Raw genomic sequence first — 22,449 nt, 5'->3', positions numbered from 1 at the left:
CATATCCTTCCCCTATTTCCCCCATATGAATTTAGCTTTGGTATATGACCTTTGTTATATTAAAGTAAATATAATACAATGTTTCTGTTAATTATAGTCTCTAGTTTGCATTGATTGTATTTCCTCCCAATCCCACCCTATTTTTAACACCATGCAATATTGACATCCCTTTGTTCTACCTCATGTAAAAACATATTTGTACCTGTTATTACAATCTTTGAGCACCCTAGTAACCCTGAGTTACACAGTTCCAGTCTTTATCCTTGATCTTTTGTTCTGGTGTCCCACATGGTCCCAACCTTCCTCTTTCAACCATACTCACAGTCATCTTTGTTCAGTGTATTTACATTGTTGTGCTACTATCTCCCAAAATTGTTTTCCCAACCTCTCACTCCTGTCTTTTCCTTTCTGTCTGCAGTGCTTCCTTTAATGTTTCCTGTAGAACAGTTAACTTGTTCACAAACTCTGTCACTGTCTCTTTGAGACCATTTTAAGCTTTCCTTCATATTTGAAGGACAGTTTTGCCATACATAGGATTCTTGGTTGGTAGTTTTTCTCTTTCAGTATCTTAAATATATCACGCCACTTTCTTCTTGCCTCCATGGTGTCTATTGAGAAATAAGTACATAGTCTTGTCAAGCTTCCTTTGTATGTGATGGATCATTTTTTTCTTGCTGTTTTCAGGACTCCCTCTTTATCTTTGTCATTTGATAATCTGATTATTAAGTGTCTTGGCACAGGCCTATTCAGATTTATTCTTTTTGGGGTATGCTGCACTTCTTGGATCCATAATTTTATGTCTTTCATAGGAGATGAGAAATTTCCATTATTTCCTCTATTATTGCTTCTGCCCCTTTTCCCTTCTCTTCTCCTTCTGGGACACCAGTGGCATGTACATTCCTGATTTTCATGTTGTCCTTACATTCCTGGAGGTGTTGCTCATATTTTTACATTCTTTCCTCTATCTGTTCTTTTGTGTGTAGGCTTTCAGTTGCCTTGTTCTCCGGTTCCTGAGTGTTTTTTTTTGTTGTTGTTGTTGTTGTTGTTTTTTGTCTCTTGAGATCTGTTGTTGTATGTTTCCATTGTGTCTTTCATCCCTTGTGTTTTGCCTTTAATTTCCATAGATTCTGCCAGTTGGTTTTTTGAACTTTCAATTTCTACCCTACGTATGCCCAGTGTTTTCATTATATGGTTCAGCTCTTTTCCCATATCTTTCCTAAACTTTTTGAATTGACTTAGCATTAGCTGCTTGAATTCTTGTGTCTCAGTTGAAGTATAAGTTTGTTCCTTTGACTGGTCCATAACTTCATTTTTCTTAGTGGAGGCTGTAGTTTTCTGTTGTCTAGGCATGGTTCCTTGGTTACTCCAATCAGGTTTTCCCAGACCAAAACAGTCTCCAGTCCCAGAAGGAAGAACTATTCAGTATCTGGTTACCCTGAAAGTGTGTCTTAAAAAATTGGTACACCCTGTGAGGCCTTGGGTCACTGTGTTTTTCTGTCCAGCAGTTGGTGTCTGTCAGCCTGTAACTCCAGACTGGTTTAAGAAGTGTGGCCCACGGATGCTTTCCCCCGGCTCTGGTGTCTTGTTCTGAATTGAAGGCAGGTAGTATAGCTGAGCCTCACCCCTTTCCTCTTAAAGAACATATATCCCTTATGGAGAGGTCATTAGCCTTTCAATGGTCTCTCTCTGCCTGTGCTATCTCCATCCTTGTCTGGGTCAGAGTGCTGGGAACTGAAAATGGCTGAGGCTTTCTCCATGGAGCCAAAACAGTGACAGAAAGCCCCCTTCAGGGCCAGTCTGCAGCCACCCTCTGACTCTCCAAGGTCAGTCTTCACCCAAAGCCTCTGTCTGCTTGTTGGGGGTTCATATGGAGCAGTCCTCACTTGTTAATTAAAACTGTAGTTGGAGCTCAGCTGACCTGTGTTTGTTTGGTTGGAGAGAGCTGCTCTCCAGCTCCATGAGGCTTTGTAGCTTAGGCCATGGAGTGAGGGGCTCCTGGCTGGATCCACACTTTTTACTTGCAGATTTTATGCTGCAATCTCAGGCATTCCTCCCAATTCAGGTTGGTGTATGATAAGTGGATGGTCGCATTTTTTCCCCTCACAGTTATCCCTGATTATTTACTAGTTGTTCCTGGTTATTAGTTGCTCCAGGGGGACTGAGTTTCCACTCTTCTCTATGACACCACCTTAGGTCTCCAATCATAAATATTTATGCACTTACCTATGATGCCCCAAAACACACGATGCAAACACTGGAAACACTGAAGGGAGAAATAGAAATCTCTACCATAGTAGTTGGAGACTTCAATACACCACTCTCATCAATGATAGAACATCTAGACAGAAGATCAAAAAAGAAACAGAGAACTTGACCAATATGATAAATAAACTAGAACAGACATATAAAGAAGAATGCACACCAAAACAGCAGAATATATAGTTTTCTTAAATGCTTATGGATGATTTTCCAGGATAGAACACATGCTGGGTCATAAAACAAGTCAAAATAAATTTGGAAAAAATTTGAAATTCGACAAAGCACTTTATCTGATCTTAATGGAATGAAGTTGGAAATTTATAGCATTTGGAGAACTGAATAATTCACAGACATTTGGAGGTTAAACAACACACTCTTAAATAATCAGTGCATCAAAGCAAAAATTACAAGAGGAATCAGTAAATAACCTGAGATGAATGATATTGAGAACACAACATATCAAAACTTATGGGATGCAACAAAAGCAGTGCTGAGAGGGATATTTGTAGCCTTAAATATTTACATTAAAAAAGAAAAGCTAAACCCAGAGACATAACTGAACAACTGGAATAATTAAAGAAAGAACAAATTATCCTTCAGGGCAGACCTCATGAGTCGCAAAAGAGTCTAAATAAATTGGAATAATTTGAAATTATAAAAAACAGTTTCTCCAATCACACTGCAATGAAGCTGGACATCTCTAACAGATACAGAACTGGATAATTAAAAAATACCTGGAGGTTAAAAAATGCACTTTTAAACAATCAGTGGGTCAAAGCAAAAATTACAAGAAAATCAGTAAATATCTTGAAATGAGTGAAAATGAGAATATAATAGCAAAATGTACAGGAAGAAGCAAAAGCAGTGTTAAGAGGAAAATTTTTAGCCCTAAATGCTTACTTTAAGAAAGAAGATAGAGCCAAACCCAAAGACTTATGTAAATAAATGGAGGAACTATAGAAAGAATAGCAAACTAACTCCAAAGAAAACAGAAGGAATGAAGTAAGTAAGACGATTAAAGCATAGTTCAATGAAACTGAGAATAATACAAGAATAGAATCAACAAAACCATTGTAGGGTCATCAAGAAAACCAATGAAATTAACAAATCCTTAACTATACTGACAAAGAAATAAAGAAGACGCAAATAAATAAAATAAGAAATTAGAGAGGGACATTACTAATGACTACACAGAAATAAAAAAAAAATTAATAAGAAGATACTATTAGCAACTCTATGCCAAAAACCTAGGCAACTTAGAAGAAATGGACAATTTCCAAGAAACACAAGAACAGCCTACACTGACTCTAAATGAAATAGAAAACTTCAACAAACCAATCAAAAGTAAAAAGATTGAAATGATCAACAAAAACCTACAATGGAAAGCCAGGAACAGTTGCTTCATACATGAATTCTATCAATTTTCCAAGAAGCATTACTACCAATCCTGCTCAAACTTTCCAAAAACTTAAGGAGGAAACAGTACTTAACTCATTCTATGAAGCGAACATTACTCTAATAATCAATCCAGATAAAGACATTAGAAGAAAAGAAAAATACAGACCAATTTCTCTAATGAATACAGATGCAAAAACCATTGACAAATAATAGCAAATCATATATAACAATACATTAAAAGAATAATACATCATGATCAACTGGCCTTAATCCTAGGTATGCAATGGTGGCTCAACACACACACACACACACACACACACACACACACACACAAATAAATTAATGTAATACACCACATTAACATCAAAGTGAACATACCACATGGTTGTCTTGATTGATGCATAAAAGGTATCTGACAAAATCCAGCATCCTATCTTGGTAAAATGACTTCAAAAGATAGGAATAGAAAGAAATAACCTCAATAGAGTGATGGGCATATGTGGAAAACCCACAACTACCATCATAGTCAGTGGTGAAAGACTGAAAGCTTTCCTTCTAAGATCTGGAACAAGAAAAAGATGACCATTGTCATTGTCAATTGTCATTGTCAATTGTTATTCAAATAGTCATTGTCAATTGTTATTCAAAATTATGCAAGAAGTTCTAGCAAGAACAATTAGGCAAGAAAAACAAACAAAAGACTACCAAAGTGGAATGGAAAAGTAAAACTTTCAGTATTTGCAGATCACATGATCCTATATTTAGAAAATCCTGAAAAATCTACAACTTAGCTACTAGACTTAATAAATGAATTCAACAATTGGTGGGATATAAGACCAACATGAAAAAATAAGTCATGTTTCTATACACCAGTTATGAGCAATATGAAGAGGAAATCAAGAAAAAAATCCATTTACAATAGCAACTAAAAGAATCAAATATATAGGAATAAATTTAACCAAGGATGTAAAGGACCTATGCAGAGAAAACTACAGAGCATTGCTGAAAGGCAAGAAAGAAGACCTAAATAAATGAAAGGACTTTCCATGTCCATGGATTGGAAAACTAAATATAGGTAAGATGTCAATTCCACTATTCCAGTTTGCTAATGCTGCCCTTTTGCTAAATACCAGAAATGGATTGGCTTTTATAAAAGGGGATTTATTTGGTTACACAGTTATAGTCTTAAGGCCATAAAATGTCCAAGGTAATGCATCAACAATTGGGTACTTTCAATGGAGGATGGCCAATGGTGTCTGGGAAACCTCTGTTAGCTGGAAAAGCACATGCTGGCATCTGCTCCAGAGTTCTGGTTTCAAAATGGCTTTCTCCCAAGGCATTCCTGTCTAGGCTTCAGCTTCTCTCCAAAGTGTCACTCTCAGTTGCTCTTGGGGCATTTGTACTCTCTTAGCTTTCCTGGAGCAAAAGTCTGCTTTCAAAGGCCGGCTCCAAAATGTCTCTGTAAGTTGTATCTCCTCTCTCAGCTCCTGTGTGTTCTTCAAAGTGTCCCTCTTCACTTTAGCAAGCTCTTTCCTTCTGTCTGAGCTTATATAGTGCTCTAGTAAATAATCAAGGCCCACACCTGGATGGGCAGGGCCACTTCCCCATGGAAATTATCTAATCAGAGTTATCACCTACAGTTGGATGGGGAGCATCTCCATGGGAACAACCTAATCCAAACTTTCCAACTTAACACTAATATGTCTGCCCCCACAAGATTGTATCAAAGAACATGGCTTTTTCTGGGGGACATAATATATACAAACCAATACAACCACCAAAATTGATCTACAGATTTAAAGCAATCCCAATCAAAATTCCAACAACCAAATTTGTATAAATGAAAAAGCTAATCATGCAGCTTATTTGGAAAGACAAAGGGTCCTGAATAACCAAAAACATCTTGAGAAAGGAGCACAAAGTTGGTGGACTCACAGTTCCCAGCTTTAAATGATATTGCAAAGCTACAGTGGTCAAAACAGCATGGCACTGGCATAAAGATAAGTATGTTGATCAATGGAATTGAACTGAGAGTTCAGACAAAGATCTTCACATCTATGGTCAATTGATTATTAGCATGGCTGCCAAATCCACTCATCTGGGACAGAACATTTTCTTCAGCAAATGGTGACATTAGAACTATATATCCAATACAAAAGAATGAAAGTGGATCCTGTCTCACATGTTATACAAATACTAACACCAAATGGTTGAAAGACTGAAATATAAGTGCTAGGAACATTAAAAAAAAAAAAAAAACTAGAAGAAAATATAGGGAAGCATCCACATGACCTTGATTTAGGAGGTGGTTTTTTAGACTTTACTCCCAAAACACAAACAAAGAAGAAGTAGAAAAATGGGACCTCCTCAAAATTAAACAATTTTTTACTGCAAAAGCCTTTATCAAGAAAGTAAAAAGCCAGCGTACTCAATGGGAGTATATATTTGGAAACCACTTATCCAATAAGGAGCTGATTTCCAGACTAGATAAAGAAATCCTATAACTCAACACTGAAAAGCCAAACAACCCAAATAAAAATGGGCAAAAAACTTGATAGACACTTTTCCAAAGAGAAAATATAAATGCCTAAAAGGCACATGAAAAGATGCTAAACATTAATAGCTATCAGATAAATGCAAATCAAAGCCATAATGAGATATCATTTCACACCTACTAGAATGGCCACTATCAAGAAAAAAAAAAAGAAAGAAAGAAAGAAAACCACAAGTTTTGGGGAGAATGTGGAGTGGAGAAATAGGAATGTTTATTCACTACTGGTAAGAATGTAGAATGATGCAGCTGCTGTTGAAGACAGTTTGGCCATTCCTCAGGATGCTAAGTATAGAACTGCCATATGATTGATATCCTGCTATTAGGCAAATATTTGAAAGATCTTAAAGCAGGGACATGAACAGACATTTGCACATCAATGTTTATAGCAACATTATTCACAATTGCACAAAGATGGAACCACCCAAGCATCCATCAAGTGATGAACGGATAAACAAAATGTGGTATATACATATATGATGGTATATTTTTCAGCTATAAGAAGGAATGAAGTCTTAATGCATGCAACAACAAGGATGAAACTTGAGAACATTATGTTGAGTGAAATAAGCCAGACAGAAAAGGACAAATATTGTATGGTCTCATTAATATGAACTAATTATAATGAGAAAATTCAAAGAGTTAAAATCTAGACCATAGGTGCCAGGAAATAGAATGATGGTAGAGAATGGGGAGCTGATACTACTTCACACACAATTTTTAATAAGGTTGTAAGTGTTTGGAAATGTATTGAGGTTCGTGTAGCACATTCCTGTAAGTGTAATTAACAATTCTGATTTATGGTGGGGATAATGGTTGAAAGAAGAAGTTTAGGGTCTTGCATATCATGAGAAGGAAAGTTAGAAGATTAAATATGGAACCATAAAACATAATAAACCCTGCCATGGACAATGAATCGTCATACAAGAATCTTCTTACTTGAAGATTTTTACATGAACTAGAATATAAGAACTAGAATAAATATACATCACTATTACAAGCTGTCAATAATAGGGTGGTATGTGGAAAAAAAACAACTAATGCAATCTATGGATTATAGTTAACAGTAATATTGTAATATCATTTCATCAGTTATAGCAAAGACACTATACCAATACTAAGGATCAGTAATATTGTGGTAAGGAAGCTATGAGATATTTCTTTTTGGAGCAATGATATCATGTTCTAAAATGGAATGTGGTAATGGATGCACAACTCTGTGATTATACAAACAATCATTGATTGTACACATTGGATGGATTTTATGGTATGTGAATAAGACTGTTACAAAATTTATTGGAGAGATACATGAATTAATCTGAATTTTATCTAGGAAGAATAATATGGCAGCAGTCTTTGGGAAGTAAGATGCTAATCACCTGAATGTGAATGGGGGAAAATAAAAACAAGTTTTGAAAAACACAGAGGTGGGTAGCTTTGAGGGTTGGGACCTCAGTGGTATCAGTAGGAATGTGTGTGGGATTTTAGTGTTCAGAATGGAAACGAAGAGTGTGGACATGAAGATGAGTCACTCATTATACTTAAAGATTATGGAGTGTGGGGAAAATTAACTTGGGCTTTCAGACACAAAAAATCCAGTCTCTTGATCATTTTTGTGTCTTCATCCATTGAGTAATGAAATACTATATCACCTTAATATTATTTGAATTTTGGAAATATGCAACTAACCCCCTGGTTTTCAACCACACATTCCAACAATATTTAAATGTTATTGACTTATATATCTTATTAGCTTTTTTCAATTGTGGGAAAATTGTTATTTTGCCATGTCTTTATGATCATCTACCCAACCCGAACTTAATTCTAAGTATTCTATCTAATCTATTAATCTTCTAAATTATGGAAACTTTTCAGATGGCCCAACAACATACAAACACAACTGTTAATGTCCTTAGAAGATATATTTACAGCAAAAGGCAGCTCATCTCTTAAAATTTCTCCTGTATGCACACGGAGCTGAGAACGTTTTCTTAGAGTTCGGTCCTGCCTTCGCTGTCTTAACTCATTTAACATTTTTTTCTTGATGGACCCCCATTTCTGCTTATTTCTTTGTGTGATTTATGAAGTGAATCACTCTAAGAAGTGATATTCAACATTTTGCAATAAATTAGAATGAAAGCTCTCTGGAAGTTTAACAGAATTGCTGAGACTTACTTATGCTCACCCCAGCAAAAGCCTACAAGCCCTATAGTGTTAAATGTGATATGAGTCTCTAAGTTATGCAGTGTGTTAGAGATCAAAGTCATCCTATTCAAGTCCTTTTCAGAGGAACTACACTATATTATTACAGCTATATAAGGCCATATTGAACAAAATGCAGTCATTTAAAATGTTAACATTTGCTTTCTGCTTTAAATGGTATGTATAAGATCTGAATAAATTTCATTGAATGTTTTGAGTAATACACAAAAATATTTTAAGGAGCTTAATAGGTACTAACAGCTCAAGTCTTCAGAACATTGGAGCATGGTGTATAATACTTTAATATGCTGCTGGATCCAGTTTGCAGTATTAGGTTGAGGATTTTGCATCTGTATTCCTAAGGAAAATTGCTATGCGGTTTCCTTTACTTGTGACGTCTTAAATCTTGCTTTGTTATCACAGTAATGTTATCCCATAGAATATATTAGGAAAAGTTCCCTTATTAAAAACAAGATTAAAAAAAAATAAAAGTCCAACTAGAATCACAGAAAATTTTATACACTAATGAAATCATGACCACATCTAACTGCACAATTTTATGACAGTTTTAATAAAAAGAAAGAATATTGTGAACTTCATATTAACATTTCCTTTTTAACATTTTAGCCAGTTAAACTATGACTTTCTTATCTCTCAGACTGTAGATAATTGGATTTAAAGAAGGAATTATGACAGTGTAAAACAGAGAATCCATCATATCTTGATCATCTGCCTTAGCCAATCTAGGGTGGGCATACATGAAGAAAAGAGGGCCATAGTATAAAGAGACAGATAGGAGATGAGCTCCACAGGTGGAGAAGGCTTTCTTTACACCTTTTACAGAATTATTTTTTAAGACTGTAAAGAGAATAGATGTATAAGACAAAAGAACAGTCATAATGGTGAATACTTGAATTGAACCAGAGAAAATAAAACCTATCAGAAAATTAATAGAAGTCTCAGTACAGGAAATCTTAAGCAATGGTATGATGTCACAGTAGAAGTGATGTATTATGTTGGAATTACAAAAAGTTAATCTGAATAAAAAGGCTTCATGAATTAAGGCATGAAGAAGGCCACCCACAAATGACCAGGCTGATAGCTGGATGCATAGTCTATTGGTCATAATCACTGGATAGAGTAACGGTTTGCATATTGCTAAATATTGATCATATGCCATTGTTGCCAGGAGAAAACATTCTGTGGTTCCACTGATTACAAAGGAAAAACATTGTATCATGAATGCAAATAGAGATATCATTTTACTCTTTGCCAAGAAACTACCATCTTGGGGGTGACTGTGGATGATAGCCAGGCATCCACAAATGCTAAACATCCAAGGAATAAGTACATAGGGGTATGAAGGTGAGGGTCATTCCAGATGAGAGCAATCAGCCCAAGGTTCCCCATCATGGTGATGAGATATGTAATAAAAAATACCAGGAATAGGGGGATTTGCCACTCTGATGGAACTGTAAATCCTGTGAGAACAAACTCTATCAGCATTGTTCCATTTTCCTTTTCCATATCCTCACTGCATGTGTCATGAAATACATGTAAGAAGAACATTCACCAATGATTATAATTGAAAATTTGGGGGAGAACACTTGAAATAAATTCATTCTTCTTATCAGAATGATCTTTTAATTTTAGTTAGCACTAATATAAATGGTGGAAACTGCTTTTGGGAGATCAAAGAAATGGCAATGATTGAAAATCCATTTCAAATATGCATAGGAATTAACAAATTTACAAAAAAAAGCAAAGCATATTCTAAATATATACTAAATATAGAGGGATGATGTTGAGTGTGGGAAGGAAATTCTCTGTGAGTGTGACTTCAATGCAGGGTCAGGGAAGATATTTTTAAGGGCTTGGATTATAAAATGTATTGAATTACATGTGGAGGATCACTCAATACGCATGCACTGAACACTTTTAATACAGGGAGTGCCACTGTAAGATATTTTTAATTCATTATTTATTAACGTAGAAAATAGGCTACAGGGAGGGGAAACTGGAGTCAGTTGTCTTAGCCAGGAAGCTGTTACCATTGTCTTTTGTTTCACAAAGAAGATTATACATCAAAATTGTCTGGTGGATATTTTTGTGCTAAATAGAGATTGTGAGATATTGCTATAGAAATTGATTCATTAAGTAAAAAGTGATTTAAAGAAATGTCTCCCAGGTGATTGTAATACATATGAAGTGTCAAGTCTGGTTGACATTAGGAGTGACAAGAAGATGAGACATATTCAATAGAATTCAAAATGAATTGTCTCCAGGGATCAGTGACATAGATGTGAAGTTGTTGGTTGGTAAAGGAAAGAAGAGTTACTTGGTATTTGGGTAGACTGCAATCAAAAATTGAAATAGAAAATTTAGATGTACTGGTAAATTTATACAAAGAAATGTCTTCCAAACATACAGGTGAGATGAATTAGTAATATGGGTCCACTAGAGCAGAATAGAAATAATGCCTTGGAGGCAGTGGGGAAATTGAAGTAATGGTTATTGGATTCATGGGAAGTGTACAGAAACAAAAGAGAAGGGCAAGGAAAAAATTTTGATGGAGTGGCATTAAAGAGGTTATAGGATGTGTTATTTATTGGATGGCCAGTATCTGATCCCCTTTCATAGCACATGTGTGCTATGGATCAGAGACTAGTATCAACTCGAAAATTCAAAAGGCCTAGAAATTCACTTTCCCATTACACCTGTCCTAGAGTGAAGGGAATTGGCCTAGGTTTGGCTTATCAAACCCACCCACCCTGGAATTGGAATTTGGAGAAAGGAAGAAAAACTGCGGGCACAAAAAGAATTGTGGTAGCAAAGACAGCCACAGCAGCAATATAAACACTCTACAAATGCCCTCTGCATCCATGCCAGTGGTGGTGGCAGTATGAGCTGTGGTATCTGAAGCTCAGCAGCTGTGACTGAAGCCCTTACTAAGCTAGTGCTAGTGCATGATTTTGACCGATATCTGGAAACTCTATTTTCTTTTGTCTCTTCAAATTTTCCTAGCTGATTCCTCCAAACTTCCAAGAAACTTCTATGTTAGAGTGAATTTCCATTCAATAAACTCATTTACTACTTAAATAATCCAGGATAGATTCTGTCACTATAAGCCAAGAAACCTGGCTGGCACAAAATGTAGACAAGGGAATACCAGAAAACTACACTGAGCAGAGTGGTCACAAAAGCAAGAGGGAAAATGTAAAGCCTATTATTGTCAAAGAGAAGAAAAATACTAAAGAAGATAAAGTGAATTTCACTGTCAAATTGAATGTCCTATAAGGATAAAGAGTAAGCAAAGATGACTGAGTGTGGAAATTAAGAGATTATCAGGGACTTTAGTGAAAAGCAATTTCCATTTCCATTTTGCGATAAAGTTGAGGCCAGAGAAAAATGAGAAGTAAATGGGAAACAAGTAGGGCAAACAGTGAGGAGAATGATAAAATATTCCATGGTACTCCATGTTACTTGAAAAAGTTATCTGTATACTGCCTATAGAGAAATGTAAATTGTTTTCCTGTGGAACATCTGAGATGAGGAGAGATGAAGGAAACTAGAGGGGAGTAGTAGAAAGGGAAATTTGGGTGGATGAGAAGAAAACAAGAAGAGAGAAGAAGAGAAATCAGTGGAGAATAACAGAGGCATAGATGTGTAAGTGTAAGAAAATGAGTCAAGGAGACAGGAGAATGTGTCAGAGAAAGGCTGAAATGAAGTAAAGGGAAATATTTAACTTCCTGGAGGTAAATGTATGTTTTAACCCTGGCATTCATTAAAAGTTCTGCTAGGTCTGGTGACTTTTATTTCCTCTGGTCAAAATTCAAAGTTTATTTTCCTACAGAGTTTGTGTATGAAGGAGGAACTTTGATTTTAAATATTACTTTATAAACATTGAATTGTTCATAAATAGACAAGCATTGCATCAGTTTGTTTACCAGAAGAAAACTGAGCCAAAGACTAGATCTTGAAATTATACATATATATATATATATATATATATATATGCAACCCCATGCAATAATTCTAGGTAATATGCGGATTTTTATTTGAAATGGTCTCCCAAGCAACCCAAGATCATTAAATAATTGTAATCTCTCAGAGGCCATTGGCATTAGGAGTACTTAGCAGGTCATGAATACTGGAAACAGCAACAGAAGTAGATATTTTCTACATATTTCCTGTGATAGATAGATAGATAGACATCTGCAATTAGTGGGTGAAAGAAGTAAAGGAGTTAATATTTAAGTGAATCATTTTAAAAGAGTTTTAATCAAAAAGATGTTTCAACACATGCCAATTTTTATCAGAATAATCAAAAAGATTTCTGTATTTAAGAATCATTATGACTGAATCTTTAGACATGTTCTATAGTTGTTTCATGTTCTAAGTCAACAAAACTTATCTTAAAAATCACTATCATTGGTTAATAATATAGTAAAACATTGGTTAAGGGAACAATTCAGTCTTATAGCTATTTTGCTTATCCAGATTTTAGAGTCTTTAAATAAAATATACAGATTATTTACTATTTCTTTAATTTTTAACCAGGTTATTTTGTTATCTTTTAAATCCAACTTAAAATTATTATAAATTAAGCAGTAATTTAACTTTTTATATAAATAATAATGAATATTAAATAAATCATTTCTCTCTTACCCATATATTTTAAGAAATTTGGAGAACCTTTAAAGGTGTTAAGCTTTCTGAAAGTATGAAAAATACAGTAGCAAAGGAATGACAATGACATAGAGAGTAATACTTTTCATAGAGATTTGTTTTGTAGGTTTCATTTCCCAAACTCAGTAAAAGGTAATTTATATAAATTTGCTTTGAAAACAAGAGTCAACCAACTGTAATTGCACAATTGAAATTCCCATAGGAGCATCCAAGCTTCCCTTTAAGACAAAGGTAAGTTTTTCAAATGGGCATATCTGACTTGGACACCTGGGAGAAGTCTAGGTTGTTCCACAGGTCATTATAGACTTTAAATCATAAAGGTGAAGTCATTGGAGATATATCTAGTTGAAACAATTATAATTGTACTCTATGTCACATTTTTTTCCACCACAGAAGGAAACTTCTGATATGTTCATGCAAACTTCATTTTATATATGAAATTTGATTTTCTGAGTGTTTTGATTAGCAAGGTCATGTATGAACTAATGGAAAGATGGTTTAATGAGGCCAAATTACTAGATTCTCATCATGAGCCACCACCAATTAAAAGTGCCCCTCTATTGCAAACTGCTGCTCAAATTAGTTAGCTCCCCATAGTCAGCTGAAATCTGGTGAATAAGAAGAATCAACTGGGCAAAGGTGAGGGAGAAGAGCAAAAGAAAACAACAAAGACAAATGATATCAGCAAAAAGTGAACTAAATCAGTGCTCCCCAAACTTTAATGCATATGAATCTACTAGAGGTCCTGTTAAATGAAGATTTGGATTGAAGTGGTCTTATAGCCCGAGAGTGTTCATTTATGACAAGGTGATGCTAGATCACTGGAGTAACTTGATTTTGGGATGAAAAAAAATGTTCGGTGGGGTGAGCATGCAAAGATGAAGCAGGGAGGTGCCAGAAGTGTCATGGGAGAACATCATAGACAGGATAACCTAGGGTCTAAGGGGCTAGGTCAGGGACTTTGTTCATTAACACAACTTAAAGCCAAACTATTGAATGATCATTGAATCACAAAAGTTGATTCAATTAAAAAGCTGATTAATTGTAGAAGAATTCATTTGTTCAGTAAACACTAAGAGCCTACTCTCAGTATCATACTGCTCTGGGATCTGAAGAACTGTATATTACTGTAATGTGGTGTTAAATATTTTACCAGCTTTAAGTATTGGTGTTGGGGGAGAAGGAGAGAAGAATGCAGATGATAAATCACTTAAAAGTGAGCTGATTAAGTAACACAAATGATAAGAATGAAATGACAACCAAAATAAATCAAGTAATTTAAAATGTTTTCTTTTTTAGAAAAGTTGTGGGTTTGCAGAACAATTATGCATAAAACATCCTGTTATTTACACCTTAAGTTTATACGGAATTGGTATGGAGCATTTTTACAACTGATGATAGCTCATTTTTATAATTGCATAGTTAACTATAGTCTATGATTTAATGTATAGTCCACTGTCTGTTTAGTGTAGTTCCATGGAGTTTTTAAAATGTTTATCCTGTTATCATGTATAAATTCTAACATTTATCCTTTGAATTACATTCAGATATACATTTCAGTGGTGTTAATCACATTAACAATGTTGTCCTACAATCACCAATGATTTTAAATCAATTTAAGTTACTGTTTTTCCATTTGAGAAACTTCACCAGCATTGTGAAAGCTTATATTACAGAACTGGTCATGTTCAATTGATTATAAAATATACATAATGTGAAGGCACTTTAAAATTTAATCTTCATGCAATCTTTCATGATAAGTGATAGAACCTGTTGGATTAACCTAATACCTTAGGAATTTCCCTAGCATGCTGCTCCAGTTGCTATAGCTGTCATTACACAAAATACCAGTAATGGATTGGCTTTTATAAAAGGGGTTTATTCAGTCACAAATATACAGTACAAAGGCCATGAAAATGCACAAATTAAGGCATCAACATGAGGATACCTTCACTGAAGAATGGCCAATGCCATCTGGAAAACCTCTAAGAGCTGGGAAGGCATGTGGCTGGTGTCTGCTGATCCTTAGCTTTGGGGCTCTGGTTTCAAAATGGCTTTCTCCAAAATGTCTTTGGGCTAGCATCTCCAAACATCTCTAAGCATCAGCAAGTGTCTCTTAGCTTTCTTAAACACTCCAGTGAACTAATCAAACCCAACCCTGAATGGGCAGGGTCCACAACTCCATGGAAATAATTTAATCAGAGTGTCACCCACAGTTGGTTGTAGTCACATCTCCATGGAAACACTGAATCAAAAGATTAATGTTTGCTCTCACAAGATTACATTTAAGAACATGGCTTTTGGGGGACATAATGTAACCAAACTGGCACATGACCACAAAAAGACATGTTCTTTCCATATGCAAAATACAATGCATCCCATCACAATATCACAAAAACTTAAATGTGAAGGGTGGATAGTGTCATTTATTGTGTTGAAGGAAATTGGAGGAGGAATATTTAGTATGGGGCAGGTATGGAGATAGAAAGCATTAGTGTTATTTTATCTATGCTGTGTTGCAGATGTTTGTCACTTATCTAAGTGGAAATTTCAAATAGAAAATTGAATATAAAGCTCTACGTTAGGGAGGCAAAGTGGCATTTGGAGTAGTCATCATATATTTTAAAGCTATAGGACTGAATATGAAGTTGGAAAAGAAAAGTGGCTGGGCCAGAACTCTCATGTATTCTAACATTTAGATTAGATCACACTGCCTAGCTTATAGTTTGCCTGGTGGGGGGAGAATGAAGTAGTGTAGTGTTCGGGTTAGCTAACGCTGCTGGAATGCAAATATCAGAAAGGGTTTGGATTTTAAAATGAGGATTTATTAATTTACAATTAAAGTTCTGAGGCTGTGCAAATGCCAAACTCAAGGCATCAACAGGAAGATACCTGTTCTCTTAAGGCAGACAGCATCCAGGACACCTCTGTCACATGAGGAGGCACATGGCCAGTGTATCTTCATTCTTCACTCCTTGGTTTTACTGCTTTCAGCTTCTGGTTCCAGTGGATTCCTCTCTGAACTTCTTTGGATCCTCTTTCAGCTTTTCTGAGGCATTTTTTTCTGTGAGTGTCTCTCAATTTCAATGCTTTTGAAAGACTCCAGTAAAAGGATTAAGACCCACATTGGGGCAACTCTCAATTGAAGTAAACTAATGAAAAGGTCATACCTACAATTGGTTTGTACCAACAGGAATGTATTAAAAGAGCATGGCCTTTTCTGGGATACATAAGAGCTTCAAACAACAACATTCCACCTTCTTGACCCCAAAAAGATGTATTCATCACATATGCAAATACATTCATTTCATTACAATACCACAAAAGCTTAAATCATTTCAGTAAAAATAAATTTTAAAAAATCTTTTCAAAATCAGTTACAGGTGTGGTTTCTCCTACGGCAAAATTTCTCTCAGGAACTATGAAACTAGAAGTTATCTGCTTCTAATATACAAAGGAGGGACAGTTTTAGAGTGAATGTTCCTATTTCTGTAGGGAGAAATTGGAAGGAAAACAGGGGTCATGAGACACAAAAATTTCCAAAAACCTGTTGGGCATACTTCATTTGATTTCCAGATCTAAAAGTCATCTATTGAATGATGTTTTGTCCTCAGAGCTTGATAGAATGGTAGCCCCACCCTTTTCAAGGGCTTATATAGTGGTCTTGCTCTCCCCAGTCAGGTGAGGACTCCAATATCTCCAAGCATTGGAGAGACAGCCATGCTCTTGTCTCCCCCCTCTTCTAACAGCATTGGGTGGCAGCCAAATTCCAGCCCCCTCTCCCTTCAAGCATCCAGGTATGAGTGGGACTATCCCCTACTTCTGGGGAACAGGCCCAAACCCCTCAAAACAGTTGGGTGTCAGCCAAAATCTCCCCCATAACCAGGAAATGTTTTCTACCAACTCTGAAGTGTGGGATGGCAGCACTTTTCCTGAACAACAGGGCAGAAGACCTGCCATCTGTGAATTCAGAACAAATAAACTTTTTCCACATGCATGAGTGGGTCCTTCTCCTGGTCTAAGGTGTCTTAACTCCAGACTTTAGCTTCCATTGTTCTGCATTTGAAGTCATTTTTCTTCCATTCTGTCCCTTTTCATTCCCTTTTAAAACTGGCTGGCAGTCATTCCATTCATATAGATCTCACAAAATTTTTTTGTTGATTTCATATGCAGCACACAGGGGTCCCAAACTTCAGAAAACAGGACTTTCACAAACTCTTTCTGGATAATTCCATCTCCAGTCTTGAGTTGAACTGAAATGTCTGACTGGTTCCATATTCAGTTAAACTCTCATATGGGACACTATTCTCTGGGGACTCAATTTCTGGAAGCTCAGATTTTTTTCAAACCGTCAATTTCTGGTTTCTTTATACTCAGGAGTTCAGGTTTCAGCTTCTCTCTTTCCTTTTGCTTTGTACTATATGCTTCATGGAGAAACAAGGGTGCATTTTCCACCTTTAGTTTGGAAATTTCTTGAGCTAAATATCCAAGCTTGTCACTTTCATATTCTGTCTTCCATTCAACACCAGAACTCAATTTTTCCAAATTCTCTGCCACTTTAAAAGGAAGATTGCCTTCCCCCCAATTTGCAATGATGTGTTCATCATTTCTATCTGAGACCTCATAAGAAGTACTTTTAGCATCCATATTTCTAGCAACATTCTCTTCAAAGCAATCTAGGCATTTTCTATCAAGCTCCCCACCACTCTTCCAGAATCTTCCTTGTATACATTTATAAAGCCATTCCGGCATTTTTGGTATTTGTGAATCACACTACACTTCTCAGTAGTAAAACCTTTATCAGTTTGCTAAAGCTGCTGGAATGTCATGTACCAGAAATGGGTTGGCTTTTTACAGTGGGTATTTAATAACTTACAATTTACAGTCCTTAAACTATGAAAACACCCAACTCAAGGCATCAACAAGGTGATACCTGGACTCTGAAGACAGGCTGTTTGCATCTAAGACACCTCTGTCACATGGGAAGGCACATGGTTGGTCTTTGCTGGTCTTTTGCTCCCAGATTTTGTGCTTTCATGTTCTGGTTCCATTGGCCTATTCTGTGCATACTCTCTTAGCTTATCAAGTGCTTTCTCTGTGAGATTTTCAATTTCATCTCTTTTAAAGGACTCCAGTAAAAGGATTAAGATCCACCTTGGAGCAACTCCTCAATAAAAATAACCTAATCAAAAGGTCCTAACTACATTGGTTTGTACCCACAGGAATGGTTTAAAAGCACATGGCCTAAGGGGTGGGGCAAGATGTCAGAGTGGTGAGGTGTGAAGTTTAGTCATTTCTCTGGGGAAGCTGGTAATTATCTAGGAACTGTATGAAACAGCATTTTGGGGGTCTTCAGTGACCAGTCATGCATCATATACCAGTCTGGAATGGGTAGAAAGGTTTAGATCACAGTGAAACCTTTAAATTTCCATGGCCAGGGATCTGGCACCCCTCCCTGCCCAGACCCCATAGACTGTCTTACAGCTGGATTCCTGAAGGAAAAAAATAAATATTTATGGGGAGCATGAAGAGGGGCTTAACCCAGCCTCAACTACAGAATCAATTAGCAAATTAATTAATTAACATTTGGAGTTGAGTGTGTTTGCAGTGCTAGAAAGGGGGGCACATAGAAACAGGCACCCATTCTATGGCTCCAAAAAGGCTTTTTATTTTTCCTACATTTTGTCCTTTTTATTTTCTTGCTGACTCCTTAACTATTTACACTTCAATTGCCCCCTGGCAAGGGTGGAATTAAAGTGGTTGGAGGGTAACTATCCAGATAGTATCCTAAAGTGCATATTTTTAAATACTCTATACTGACCCTGACAAAACTTGGGGACTGGGGAAAGTCCTTAAAAAGGAATTTCTCTTTTATTTTCTCTTTTTCTTTTTTCTTTTTTTTAAATAACTATTCTAAGTAGCTCTTTACAGAAAGCCTCAGATATTTTCAACTGGCCTATGGACCCAGGCAATGGAGAGCTGAGATAGGTCTCACAGACAAAGCAATGAACTTAGTGGGGGAGTCAATTCACTACAAGGCATAACTTCCCCAAGAAAAGGGGGGCATGGTCCAGCTCAATTGATAGCCCTCCTTCTAAGAACTCAGACCCCAGGGACTGGAAATCAGAAACCAGCTTCAGTCAGCCATGCCCCTGACAGGGACAGAGTCAGTAAGAGAACTGAAGGCACTGAACCTCTTTACACTGGTGGGGGAGCTGCAGGCTGGCAAACACCACCTGTAAGACAGGATAGGAAAAGCACAGAGTCTAAAGGCCTTATGGGAGTGTCTCATTCTCAGGGAAACTCCATATTCTCCTCCTGTGATCTGGGACTCTCTGGATTGGGAAAACCTGATGGGTTGACCATATCTCAGGAGACCCTCTCAAAAAAGGCTACATAGAGGTGGGCAAGAAACAAAAAACAAGAGGTGAAAAATTCTGATCAACTAAATAGAACCTAAGTTAGAGGTCTAGAATAAGTTGAACTGAACACCAAAGGACAGAGAACAGAGCTAATCAACAAGAAAACTGTAGGTAAAAGAGTTAAAATGAGCTCCAGAATGAACTGATCAAGAAAATCAGATACCTAGACAGCTTGATAATGAGCCATACTAGAAAATGTAGAAATGTGGACCAGCCAAAAGTACAATCTAATAGTTCAACTTAGATGCAGGAGTTGAGACAATGAATTAAAAATGTTCAAACAAGTCTTCTAAATCAATTCAATGAACTGAGGGAAGATGTGGCAAAACAGATGAGGGGTATAGGAAAGACACTGAATGACCAAAAAGAAGAATTCATAAGCTTGAAAAAACAAATGGCAGAGCTTGTGGGAATAAAGGGCATAATGGAGGAGATGAAAAAGAAAATGGAGAGATGCAACAGTAGATTTGAACAGGCAGAAAAAAGGATCAATGAAGTAGAAGACACGACATTTGAATTCACCCAGGAACAGAAAAGAAAGGAGGAATACAAGTGATATCTTAGGGTACTGAATGACAACATGAAGCACATGAATATACATGTTATGGAGGTCTCAGTGAGAGAAGAGAAGGCAAAAAAGGAATAAGGAATGATGGAAGAAATATTCACTGAGATTTCCCAACTCTTATGAAAGACAGAATGTTATGGATTCAGGAGGTGCAGTGGACCACAAGCAGAATAAATCCAAATAGACCTTCTCCAAGACACTGATCAGATTTTCCAATATCAGGAACACGGAGAAGATTCTCAAGGCTGCAGGAGAGAAGTAATCCATCACATACAAGGGAAGCTCAATGAGACTATGTGCAGATTTCTCAGCAGAGAACATGGAGGTGAGAAGACAGTGGTATGATATATTTGAGACACTGAAGAAGAAAGGCTACCAACCAAGAATTCTATACCAGGAAGGACTGCCTTTCAAAAATGAGGGAGATTAAAATATTTCAGACTGTCACTGAGAACAAGTGTCTGGCACTACAGAAAATACTAAAGGGAGAGCTACAGACCAATACAAGAGGACAAGAGAGAGAGAGAGATGCTTGGAGAAGGAGTGTAGAAATGCAGACTGTCAGGAGGATCAAAAGGAGAGAGAGAAAAATGAGAAATGACATACAGGATCCAAAGGACAAAATGACAGAAGAAACTACTGCCCTTACAGTAATAACACTAAATGTTAATGAATTAAATTCCCCCAAAAAAAGACATAGACTGGCAGAATGGATTTAAAAAATGGGACCCATTTATATGTTGTCTACAAGAAACACTTCAGACACAAGGTCAAAAATAGGCTGAAAGTGAAAGATTGGAAAAAGTTATTTCATGTAAAGAACAACCAGAAAAAAGTGGGAATAGCTATATTAATATCAGACAAATTAGACTTCATAAATAAAGCAATTAAAAGAGATGAAGAAGGGCACTATATATTAATAACAGTGTCAATTCATCAAGAAAACATAACTATCATAAATATTTATGTACCAAGTCAGAATGCCTTAAAATACATGAGGCAAACACTGAGAACACTGAAAGAAGAAGTAGATACTTCTACAATAATAGTTGGAGACTTCAATACACCTCTCTCACCAATATGTAGAACATCTAGACAGAAGATCAATAAGGAAATAGAGATGTTGAATTATACAATAAATGAACTAGACTTTACAGGTATTTATAGGACTCTATACCCCACAACAGCAGGATACACATTTTTCTCAAGTGCTCATGGAAAATTCTCTAGGATAGGCCACATTTTGGGACACAAAGTAAGTTTCAAAAAAAATTAAAAATATTGATATTATAAAAAGCACTTTCTTGGATCATAATGGAATGAACTTTGAAATAAACAACAGGCAGAAGGTCATAAAATATACAAGTATATGTCAGGTAAACAACACAGTCTTAGGAAAACAATGGGTAGAGGAAGAAATTACAAGAGAAATTAGTAAATACCTTGAGGCAAATGACAATGGAAATATGATATATCAAAACTTATGGGTTGCAGCAAAGGCAGTGATGATAGGGAAATTTATTGCCCTAAACACCTATATTAAGAGAGAAGAGAAAGGAAAAATCAAGTAATTAGCTGTTCACCTCAAGGAACCAGAAAAAGAACAGCAAACTAACCCCAAAGCAAACAGAAGCATGAACAACAAACATTGACTTGAGAAGAAAGAGAAAACCTCAACAAACCATTCACAAGTAAAGAGATTTATTCAGCCATCAAAAAAGCTCCCAAAAAAGAAAAGCCCAGGACCATATGGCTTCACATGTGAATTCTACTGGGCGTTTGTTGGGAGCCAAATCGCCACATCCTAAACCTGATGGCAAGGCCTCAGGTTCAACAGAAAACATTACTGTGGATGTGCTGCACAGCGGCGGGCGTGGCCCCTCGACGGATCCTGGCAAAGCCTACCACCGATGGACTATTGTAATGCTGATTCTTTTAATCTTTGTGCTTCTGCTTTCTCTTTTTCTTTACTAATGTAATAATTTGGGATATACTCTGGATAATAATCAAAGATATGACAAAGTGTTGGGCACCTTCCGATGATTTTACCTTTCGATGAACCCCCTCCTCCACCTATGAGAAAGCAGCCACCCTGTTTAGCCGCCTGAAGCCCCCTTGCCCCTTTCCAGACTTCCTCCTTTACACAAATTCCCCCTTTTGACATCCAAAAATGTTTCACTGAGAAAGCGATTAGAAGGCCAAAGCAGAAGCAATGTAAACCACATAATTCATCACCCGGTTCCTTGACAGGCCCCGTTGTTTGCCGAGGTTAGAACTGAATCAGGGTCAACACGCTCCACTAGTGCCTAATGGCTGGCCTTGGGCAGCCAGAGCATACAAGAAATTCTTTGGGCACCCAC

General features: G+C 36.5%; 1 pseudogene; it reads right to left on the bottom strand.

The window, feature by feature from the left end:
• Positions 1 to 9,011: 9,011 nt before the first annotated feature.
• LOC119512175 lies at positions 9,012 to 9,937 on the bottom strand (annotated as a pseudogene).
• Positions 9,938 to 22,449: the final 12,512 nt, after the last annotated feature.

This window comes from Choloepus didactylus, chromosome 1, assembly GCF_015220235.1.
Source record: "Choloepus didactylus isolate mChoDid1 chromosome 1, mChoDid1.pri, whole genome shotgun sequence".
NCBI lineage: Eukaryota > Metazoa > Chordata > Mammalia > Pilosa > Megalonychidae > Choloepus > Choloepus didactylus.
The sequence above is the reverse complement of the archived record's forward strand: the minus strand, read 5'-3'. Positions and strand labels throughout refer to the sequence as shown.